This window comes from Macrotis lagotis, chromosome 1 (genome assembly GCF_037893015.1).
Source record: "Macrotis lagotis isolate mMagLag1 chromosome 1, bilby.v1.9.chrom.fasta, whole genome shotgun sequence".
Classification (NCBI taxonomy): domain Eukaryota; kingdom Metazoa; phylum Chordata; class Mammalia; order Peramelemorphia; family Peramelidae; genus Macrotis; species Macrotis lagotis.
Window position 1 is genome coordinate 912,308,331 of NC_133658.1, and position 11,723 is coordinate 912,320,053.

The following is an 11,723-nucleotide window of genomic DNA, read 5'->3' on the forward strand; positions in this document are numbered from 1 at the left end:
CCTTAGGGAAGGGGGAATAACAAGATTTCTTTTAGGAGCAAGCATTTCTCACCTTCCCTGAACTGCTGAAAGTCCTAAGAAGACTCTTCCCTGACTCTAACCCTGTAAAGATAATGAACTCATTACTCAATGATGAACTCCATACCCACCTTCATCATCTCGATTTAAACTTCATTCTTAGGGGCAACTAGGTGGCGCAGTAGATAGAGCATTGGCCCTGGAGTCAGGAGGACCTGAGTTAAAATCCAGCCTCAGACACATAATAATTACCTAACTGTATGACCTTGGGCAAGTCACTTAAACCCCACTGCCTTTCAAAAAAGCCCCTCAAACCTCATTCTCTGTTCCCAATTACCCAATCCCTGATACCTAGTCTCCTCAAATCAAACCCAAGTTCCACTCTAAAGCAACTGAACTCTGCTCTAGATTCAATAAACTTACTTTCATCCTAAACCGTTTCCTTTCCCAATCCTTTATTAGTTGGCAAGCCTCCCTTGTGATGACACAGTCTCCCTGGCATCCCTTTCCACATTGGCTAAATGTTCACTCATCCCCTCCAAATTACTAGTTGAGGTAGAGAAGTTGCAACATTCCTAGCTCACCACTATGGTCTCCTATCAACATCAGTCAACCTCTCCTCCTTTGAGGGTCACTCAAACTATATCTACCACCCAGGCAAAATTCTGGTAGCTGGGATCTACCAACCACTGGAACACTGCCTTCTTTTCTCAATGACTTCTATGCCTGCCCCAAGCCTTCTCCCCTCTGCAACTCCTGTTCTCATCCTAGGGGATTTCAACATCCACAATATGCTCCTCATCAAGCATGTTGATCTCCCAGTGCCTCATATTTCACAAGTGCTTTTTTTTTAAGCACTCATTTCACCTCCACTTCAGTCACAGATGGTCATTACTTGGCCTTACACTCCCATACAAAATGAACCACATCCATGTTCACAGATTCTGAAATTTCTTTATCTGCTTACAATCTATTTTCATTCTATGCCATGTTCTCCTAGCTGTGAATCAGTTTACATAATTCTTCCCAGGTTTTTCTGAAACCATTCCCCTTCATCATTTCTTATAAGACAATAGTATTCCATCACAATCATATCATACAACTTTATTATCTGGCCATTCCCCAGTTGATGGGCATCCTCTCAATTTCCAATTTTTGTCACTACAAAGTGCAAAAGAAATTGCTATAAATATACTTTTGCTTTTCTTTTATTTCTTTGGAATACTGACCTAGTAGTGATTATTACCAGGTCAAAGATAAGAATGGTTTTATAATCTTTTGATCACGGGTCCAATTGTTCTGTAGAATGAATTTTGTTAATTTTTCTAGCACTATAAAAGAATTCTCTGGTGATTTGACTTGTATAAATTGGAATGAATTAATTTAGGGATTAATGCCATTTTTATTATACTTCCTCAGCCTACCCTTTAACAATTTGGACCAATTCACAGATCTACCAAGAATTCATTTGGGTACCTATTTTTTCCACATCCCCTCCAGGAACTGTCATTTTCCTTTTTCTGTCACATTAACCAATCTGATGAATGTCAGGTCCTGTATCAAATCCCTTATACCTAGTCTCCTCAAATCAAACCCAAGTTTCACTTTAAAGCAACTGAACTCTGCTCCAGATTCAATGAATTTAATCAATAGTGATTTGAGCATTTATTTTTATGACTACTGTTAGCTTTAATTTCTTCTGAAAACTGCCAGTATATACCCTTTGATCATTTATTAGCTGGGGAATGGCTATTACTTTTATATATTTGTCCTAGTTCCTTATATATTTGAGAAAAGAAGCCTTTATCGGAGGAACTTGCTGTAATTTTTTTTCCCCATTTTCCTTTTTTTCTTCTTATTTTGGCTATGTTGATATTGTTTGGGCAAAAATGTTTTAATTTAATGTAATCAAAATTATTCATTTTATCTCCCACGATCCCCTTATTTCTTTTTCGGTCAAGAACACTTCCTTTATTCACAGACCTCTCAGGTAATTTTTGCTCATGTAGCCCTAATTTGTTCATATCACATTTTATGTTTACTTTCTGACATGCTCTTTTCTAGTGTGTTCAGAATTTTTTGTCAAATAGTGAGCTCTTGACTCAATAGTTTAGATTTGGGGTTTCTCAACATGAAGTTACTTTAATCATTTACTCTTTCATATCATAACAATCTATTCTATTGAACATTCACACTTGTTTCTTATTCATAATTAGACTGTGAAGCTGCTATCCTTCAAAGTTTTGTTTTTCATTAATTTCACTGCTAGTCTTGGCTATGTTCTTCCAGATGAATTTGATTTTTTCTAACTGTATAAAAGAAGTCTGATCATATGACACTGAATAAAGTAATTAAGGAATTAATGCCATTTTTATTATATCGGCTCAGCCTATCCAAGAGCAATTAATATTTCTCCAGTTGCTTAGATGTTTTTGTGTAAAATGTTTTGTAATTGTTCATATAGTTCCTTCCTGTGTCTTAGCAGTTATATTCCCCAGTGTTTCATATTCCCTGTAGATTTTTTTTAACCCCATTGCCTTGAGTGGATTGCCCAAGGCCACACAGCTAGGTAATTATTAAGTGTTTGAGGCCGGATTTGAACCCAGGTACTCCTGACTCCAAGGTGGGTACTCTGTCCACTGTGCCACCCAGCTGCCCCCATCCCTGTAGATTTTTAAATGAAATTTCCCTTTCTATCTTTTGCTACTGGGTTTTGACGGTGAAATATATAAATGATAATGATTTATGTGGATTTATTTTGTAAATTGGAAGGTTGCTGAAGCTGTTAATTGTTTCAACTAAATTTTTAGTTTTATCTTAAATAAACCATCATATCTGCAAAACATGATAGTTTTGTTCCCTGTTCTTGTTTGATTTTGGTTTTTTGCAAGGCAATGGGGTAAGTGACTTGCCCAAGGTCATTAAGTGTCTGAGGCCAGTCAGGTCCTCCTGACTCCATGGACAGTGTTCTATCCATCACACTACCTAGCTGTCCTCTTGTTACCTCTTCTTATTTCTTTTTTTTTCTTATTACTATAGCTAGCATTTCAAGTACAACATTGAATAGTGTGATAATGAATGCCCTTGCCTCACCCTTCATCTTACAAGAAAAGTTTCTCATTTATTCCCACTAACGATATAACTTGCTCTTGATTTTAAGTAGCTACTACTTAAAAGAAAACTCCATTTACTCTTTTCTTTTTTTTAGGTTTTTGCAAGGCAAATGGGGTTAAGTGGCTTGCCCAAGGCCACACAGCTAGGTAATTATTAAGTGTCTGAGACCAAATTTGAACCCAGGTACTCCTGACTCCAGGGCCAGTGCTTTATCCACTGGACTCCAGGGCCGGTGCTTTATCCACTGCACCACCTAGCCGACCCTCCATTTACTCTTATACTTTCCCATGTTTAATTTTGCCAAGAGTTAGTATTAATATAATAATAATATTTAAAATTATTTATAATTATAATATAATAACTTAATATAATCACATGATTTTTATTTTTTGTAATTGATGCTTTTAGCTTTGCTAATAATGAAGAAGCCTTGCCTTCCTAGTAGAAATTCAAACTGCTTTTGCATATAATCTTTGTGATATATTGCTGTAGTCTTCTTGCTAGTATTTTATCAAGTAAGAGGAGCAGTAGGAAGAATATGAAGACAAGATTCCTCCCACTGATTATTCAGATCCCACAGGGATGCAACACAAATAAATAAACAGAAGCAGCTTTGGGAGTCCTCAAGCCAGAGATAATAAGGTGAGCTGGCAACAACTCAAAAAGAAATTGAAGGGGATTCTGGTGTTTGCACTGGATGCAGAAACATATGCTTTTTAGGAACTCTATTGCCTATACTCACTTCTGAATGATAGTTCAAGGTGAAGAAAAGCACTTATGATTAAGAGGGACAGTATCACTTCCAGCCTCCAAAGGATCAGTGAGAAACAGTATTCTCTTAGGGCCCAAGGAAGGAGGGGCCCTGAGATGCAGTTCTAATTCAAATACTGAAGGATCAGGGGCCCTTACTAGATAAGGACCACAGTACAGACCAGGGAGCAGTGATCACACTCCTCAGATCATACCACCTTGGAAATACTGAAAATTTAAAATCCCCTATAATATATATACACATATATAAGTGTATATATATAAGTGTGTATATATAAGTGTGTATATATGTGTGTATATATATACATATATATATACATATATATATATATGTATGTCATGGAACAGTATTGTTCTATTAGAAACCAGGAGGGATGGGAATTCAGGGAAGCCTGGAGGGATTTGCATGAACTGATGCTGAACAAGATAAGCAGAACCAGAAGAACATTGTACACCCTAACAGCAACATGGAGGTGATGATCAACCTTGATGGACTTGCTCATTCCATCAGTGCAACAATCAGGCATAATTTGGGGCTGTCTGTGACAGAGAATGCCATTTATATACAGAAAAAGAATTGTGGAGCTTTTGGGGGGGGGCGGGGTTTAGGGTTGTTTTTTTTTTTTTTGCAAGGCAATGGGGTTAAGTGGCTTGCCCAAGGCCACACAGCTATGTAATTATTAAGTGTCTGAGGCTGGATTTGAACCCGGGTATTCCTAACTCCAGGGCCGGTGCTCTATCCACTGCGCCACCTAGCCTCCCCCATTTGTGGAGTTTTAACAAAGACCAAGGACTATTACCTTTAATTTAGGAAAAATCCTGATATCTTATTGTCTGATCTTGGTATCTCTTATACTTTATGTTTCTTCCTTAAGGATATGATTTCTCTCTCATCACATTCAATTTGGATCAATGTATACCATGGAAACAACGTAAAGACTGGCAAATTGCCTTCTGTGGGGGGTGGGGGAAGGGAAGTAAGATTAGGGGAAAAACTGTAAAACTCAAAATAAATAAAATCCTTATAATTCAAAAAAAACAAACCAACTTGATACTTGAGATAGTGCTTCTCCCTTTGAAATTTCAAACCAGGAATAGAGATTGATATTAACCTAAAATTCCAAATAAAGAAATAAGGTAGAAAAAAATGACCTAAAAACAAAAAAGGAACCTGGCAACAAGAAGTTACTATAGTTAAGAGGAAGATCATGGCATAAGCTTAGAAAAAGACAATGAAGTCAAAATAACTATAAGAGCAAACTCTCAAAGAAAAATGTGAATTGGACATAAGTCTAAAAGGAATTCCCAGAAGAACTAAAAAATAATTTTCAAAATCAAATAACAGTGTAAAGAAAAAAATTAGGAGAAGAAATGAAAGCAGAGGAAAAAAATCATGAAAAGACAATACCTTGTAAAAGAAGCTAAAAAAATAATGAAAAAATTAACACCTTAAAAAACAGAATGGGGGGGGCAGCTAGGTGGCACAGTGAATAGAGCACCGGCCCTAGAGTCAGGAAGACCTGAGTTCAAATCCAGCCTGAGACACAATAATTGCCTAGCTGTGTGGCCTTAGGCAAGTCACTTAACCCCCTGCTTTGCAAAAAAAAAACTTAAAAAAAAACAGAATTGGCCAAATGCTAAAAGATAAAATGCTGAAAAATAAACTCACTGATGAAAATCCTGCCTAAAAATTGGAATTCAGTAAATGGAAGCTAAGGACATAAGATACAAAGAAACAATCAAAGAAAAAAGAATGAAAAAATTGAAGAAAACATGAAATATCTTATCAGAAGAACAAATGGCCTGGAAAACAGAACAAGGAGTGATAATATAAGAATTAAAGGATTATGTAAAAGCCAAGATCAAAAAAAGAGATTAAAGAACATATTTCAAGAAATTATTAAGGAAAATTGCCCTGACATCCTAAAACCAGAGGATAAAATAGAAATTGAAAGAATTCATAAATTGCCTCCAGAAAGAGGTCCCCAAAATGAAAATCCCTAGGAATATCATGATCAAATTCCAGAACTCCCAAGTTAAAGAGAAAAAGCAGAAAGCAGTCAGAAAAAAAAATTATTTAAATACTGTGGAAGCATAGTAAGAATCACACAACATTTTGCATCTACCACACTAAGGAAGTAAAGGAGCTGGAATATGATATTTTGGATTGGGAATTTGAACTGGAAATACAAGCAACAATAGCTTACCCAGGGAAATTGAGAGTAATGTTTAGAGGGGAAAAATAATTATTTAATGAAATAGAGGACTTTCAAGCATTCATGATAAAATGCTGTTGTCCTTCATTTTTGAAGACAACTACAATATCACGGAGGTGAAGCCATGACAAGCACATGAGCTGGATTTGAGTGAGGGGGACTGTGCTAAGTCACCAGCCTCACTTTCTCCTCTGGGGTCATCTGGGTCCAGTGGCCAGATATGAATCAGGACAATTGGAGCTGGCCCGGAATGCCAGGCAATCAGGGTTAAATGACTTGCCCAAGGTCACATAGTTAATAAGTGGCAAGTGACTGAAATTGGACTCAAACTCCCAACCTCCTGACTCCAAGACCAGTGCTCTATTCACTGAGATTGAATCTGGTTAGCTATATGCCCCTCCTTGACAAAGCAAACTCCTGGGGTATTGCAGTCAACTGATTTCATCTATCTGTTGATATCTGGAGAATCATTCAGTTCCTGGGACTAAAAAAATAATCTGGTTTTGGTTTGAATGTTAGCCTCCTTTTCCTAGATTAGTTGCTGTTTGAATTCTATGCCCCTTTCCCTGGGGTAGTTTTCCTGTTTAGATTGTAAGACCACATTCCTCATTAAAGAGGGTGGGTCAGTGGGGGGGGGGGGGAATCACATTTAGGATAAATGTGATTCTTGAACATTTCGCTTTTTCCTCAGTCTCTCTCATTGATTGTGGCCCGTTTCTTCAGAAACGAATAAAGCCTTCTCTTCATACCTTGAGAGATCTCCGAAATTTATTTAAGTGGTCTTTGTCCCACACAAAAGACAAGAATGAAGAGAAGTGTAAAAAGGTCAATGTGACTGAGCAAACATAATGAATTCAATAAGGTTAAACTGTTTGCATTTTTGTATGGGAAGATGATACATGTATCTCCTAAGAACTTTATCATTATTAGGGAAATTAGATGTGTTTTACATAAAAAGAGAGTTTGGGAATGAAATGATTATGTGGGGATAATGTTTAAAAAAATTTTTTTAAAGGATAGGCAGGAAAAAGAGATGCCCTGTGAGAAGAAGGATGGAAGAGGAAGAATAGGAAAATTTCCTTACATAAAAGAGGCACACTTGGGGCTGCTAGGTGGCGTAGTGGATAAAGCACCGGCCTTGGAGTCAGGAGTACCTGGGTTCAAATCTGATCTCAGACACTTCATAATGACCTAGCTGTGTGGCCTTGGGCAAGCCACTTAACCCCATTTGCCTTGCAAAAAAAAAAAAACCTAAAAAAAAAATAGAGGCACACAAGAAAAAGTTTTTAACAGTGGAGGGGAAAATGTAGTAGGGAGGAACACTTGAACCTCATTCACATCTACACTTGTTCAAAGAGAAACTATACATACATATATACATATATATATATATATATATATATATATATACACACTGAATTGGTAACAGATATTTATTATATTCAATAGGAAAGTAGAAGGGGAAGGAGATAAGGGAGAAATGACAAAGGTGAGGAAAAAATAAAATAAGGCAGTAGTCAAAACATTTTATAAGAGGGCCAATGAGAGAGAGAGAGAGAGAGAGAGAGAGAGAGAGAGAGAGAGAAAGAGAGAAGAGAAGAGAATGACAGGAAATGCACAGTTAGTAATCATAACTGAAAATGAATGGCATGAACTCACCCATTAAATGGAAGCAGGTTGCAGAATGAATTAGAAACTACAATCCAACAATACGTTCTTTACAAGAAACACATTTGAAGCAGGGAGACACAAAGTTAAAAATAAAGAACTGGAGTAGGATCTATTATGCTTTAAATGAAGTTAAAAAAAAGTTAAGTAACTTGCCCAAGTCACTCAGCTAGTAAGTATCTGAGGGTGGATTCAAACTCCAGTCCTCTTGATTCCAAGGCTGGTGCTCTATCCACTACACCATCTAGTTGCCCAATGAAAATGAAAACCTGACAGTCTAAGCTAAATGGATGAATATTTACAAAAATGCAAATATTCTAGATTAACAAAAGAGGAAATAGAATATTTAAATAACCATATTTTAGAAAAGGAAATGGAATAAGCCATCAATGAGCTCACTAAAATAAAACCCCCAGGGTCAGATAGATTCACAAGTAAATTCTACGAAATATTTAAGGAACAAATAATGCCATTAGCTATATAAACTATTTGAAAAACTTAGTAAAGTAGTTCTATCAAATTCTTTTCACGACACAAATATAGTTTTGATACCTAAACCAAGGAGAGGCAAAATTGTGAAAGAAAACTACAGAACAATTTCCTTAATAAATATCAATGCAAAAAGTTTAAATAAGAACAAGGAGATTATAGCAATATAACTGCAAAATCATGCTATTGAGGAAAACTAATATGGTATTATATTATTTAATAACCATCTGTGAATTCAACTATTTCCTCACACCTCACTTCTGAAGGTGCAACTGAGTAAAGTAATTACTGCCTGGGCAGGGATTCTTGTGTCTCTTAATCCCATAAACAGAAATCAGTATTAGTCCTGCCTCCAGGGGATGACTCTTTTGTTTTTTAATCAATGTTTAGGTTGATGTGGTCTCCAATAAGGAAACCAGGCCAGCAAAAACCTTAAGGCTTATGTTTCTCTAGCTAAGATTACTAGAGGTAGCTGGGTCCATAGGGCAACTAGGATTCTTGAGTTTTAAGGACATGATCAAGCACATTTGAAAGGCAGCTCACTTTCCCTAGCTACAGACTGACCCTGAGGATTAGTCCAGGACCTTAACAATGAAGTAATAAGGAGGAGTTGAGAACAACCCACCCCCTTTATTAAAATATTCACCAATGGGGGGGTATCTTGCATTTACTGAGGGAGATCATCCAAACTACATGCTGTTAAATCAATCAGAAAGAAGATGCTCCTAGATTAGAAAAATGCTGTGGATCCTCCCTCTGGATCTTTGGCACAAATGGGACATGGCTATTTGTGGTCATGTAAAAAATTGCTCTGGTCCTTACTGATTAGAGAAATGCAAATTGAAACAACTCTGAGGTACTACCTCACACCTATTAGATTGGTTAGGATGACAAATGCACATAAACCATAAGCATCCCTATACTACTAACAAAACTTAGCAGTAAGAGATAGAGAAATTTCACTTGAAATAACTGTAGATGATATAAAATACTTGGGAATCTGTCAAGATAAATACAGGTACAACTACAGAACACTTCACACAAATAAAGACAATTAGAGAAATATTAATTACTTATGGATAAGACAAACTAATGATGACATCTTCACCTGTTAATTTACATATTCAATGTTAATACTAATCAAACTGCCAAAAATATTTTATAAAATTAAAGAAAATTTTCACAAAATTTATCTGGAAGAACAAAAGGTCAAGACTAATAAGAGAATAGGGAAAAAAGGTGAAGGATGGCAGGTGAAGATTTCCAAATTCCAAACCATATTACTAAGCAGGATTCATCAAAACAATCTGTTACTAAGAAATAAAGTGTAGGATAAGTGGAATAGATTAGGTTAACAATACACAGTAGTAAATAACCAAATAAATCTAGTGTTTGATAAATCCAAATCTAAACTTTTGGGTATGAATTTGAATATGTGACAAAAATTGCTAGGAAAACTGGCAGAATCTAGGCATAGACCAACATCTCAAACCATTATACCAAAATAGAGTCAAAATGGATAAATGATGTACACAGAAAGGGTGATATCATAAGTAAATCAAGGGTGCATGGAAAAATGTACCATTCAGATCCATGGATAAGGGAAGAGTTTATAATCAAACCAGAGACAAAGGATTGATTATGGGAAGTAAAACAGATTCTGATTACATGAAATAAAGATTTTTGCAGAAATAAAACCAGTATAATCAACATTAGAAGGAAAACAGGAAACAGGAAAAATTTACAATAACTTTTTTTCTGATAAACGTCTTATTTCTCAAATATTTACACAACAGAACCAAATTTATAAAAATGCTCAATCGATGAGCAAAGAATGTGAACAAATCAAAGCTATCAATAATCACATGGCAAACTATCCTCAATCACTACTGTTTAGAGAAATGCAAATTAAAATAACTCTGTGATATTACCTCACACCTATCAAACTGGTTAATATGACAGAAAAGGAAAATGATAAATGCTTGAGAGGACAGGGAAAAATTGGGACACTAAAGTGCTATTGGTGAATTTTTCAACTAATATAACCATTCAGGAAAATCACTTAAAACTATGTCCTCCAATCTATAAAACTGTATGTCCTTTTGTTTTTTTGGTCCTTCATTCTCCCCCCCCCTTTTCTTTATTTTTTTTTTGCAAGGCAATGGGGTTAAGTGGCTTGCCCAAGGCCACACAACTAGTTAATTATTGTCTAAGGCCACATTTGAACTCAGGTACTACTGACTCCAGGGCCGGTGCTCTATCCACTGTGCCACCTGGCCACCCCTTGGTCCTTCATTCTCAAAGATCATGACATCAGGGAGGTGATGCCATGACAAGTACATGAATTGGATTTGAGGGAGGGGGCCTATGCAAAGTCACCAGCCAGGCTTTCTCCTCCAGTCATCTGGGTCCAGTGGCCAGATATGAATCAGGATGACTTGGAGGTGGCCTTGGGAGGTGGTCAGGGTGAAGTGACTTGCTCAAGGTCACACTGCTAGTAAATATTAAGTATCCAGGGCAGGGTTTGAAGCAAGGTCTTGCTGATTTTGAAGCTGGTGTTTTATCCAGTGCACCACCTCAGTAAGACTACTTCTATGTACTTTTCCCAAAGCTATTTTTAAAAAGGGGGTGAGGCCAGAGGGGGGGGGGATCTATTTGTTGCTCATTTTGTGGTGGCACAGAATTGGAAATCTTGGGGATGATTGTCAGTTGGGCAACAAATTGTGATATGTGATTGTGACAGAATACTATTGTCTTAAAGCAGGATGGTTCCAGAAAAACCTGGGAAGACTTGTATGAACCCATTTAAGCTGAAGTGAGCAGAAGCAGAACATTGTACACAGTCAAAACAATACTGTCGGAATGATTCCTTGTAAAAGACTCAGCTGCTCTGATGTAGGCAACGAGCCAAAGGATCCATGATGAAACGGCTCTCCCCCTCCAGAGGGAAGTTAGGAACTCTGAATGCAACTTAAATCATACTTACAAAAGCCCACTTTGTTCTTATGGATTTGTTGTGTTTTCTTTTGCGAGATGGAAACTTATTACATGCTTTCCTATTTATTCTTGCTTGGCTTCCCAAGCAGGGGAAGGAGGAAAGAATGTGGGAGTCGGAATTTTTAAAATGATGGTTTAAAAAGGTTTTTGCAGTGATCGTGAAACATTTATGTCATAGGATAAAGCCTCCCCCCCGCCCCCTTTCCTCCCCCAAGCCTGCGCCCCCTCAGCCCCGCCCATCTGTCACTCACAACTGTCAAGGCGCCCGCCCTCGGGGAGGGGGGAGGGGGCTTCCCAGCCGGCCCCCGCCCCGAGCCTTGCCTTCTCCCGTCCGACGGCATCACCGGGGCTGCTCCCACGGCCCGTCCTGACCCCCGGCCCCCGGCGCCGGCTCACTCGGTGAGGGGCGGGGGCGGCCCCAGCGGAACGCGCAGGAACCCAAAGGCCGCC

The 11,723-nt window shown here is 37.7% G+C and overlaps 1 protein-coding gene across 3 annotated transcripts in view; it reads right to left on the reverse strand.

Moving 5' to 3' along the window:
* LOC141509780 (uncharacterized) overlaps nt 1-11,693 on the reverse strand; it is a 32,119-nt gene extending 20,426 nt beyond the window's left edge. The window contains exons 1-2 of one of the 3 annotated variants that reach the window (XM_074219570.1): nt 11,525-11,693; nt 53-102 (exon numbers count right to left, since the gene is read on the reverse strand). The gene's annotated coding sequence lies outside the window, so the exon portion shown is untranslated. Of the gene's footprint in view, nt 1-52; nt 5,646-11,524 lie in introns of those variants that run through there. The other 2 variants (XM_074219572.1, XM_074219571.1) reach the window with 2 other exon arrangements.
* Between the last annotated feature and the right edge of the window lie 30 nt (nt 11,694-11,723).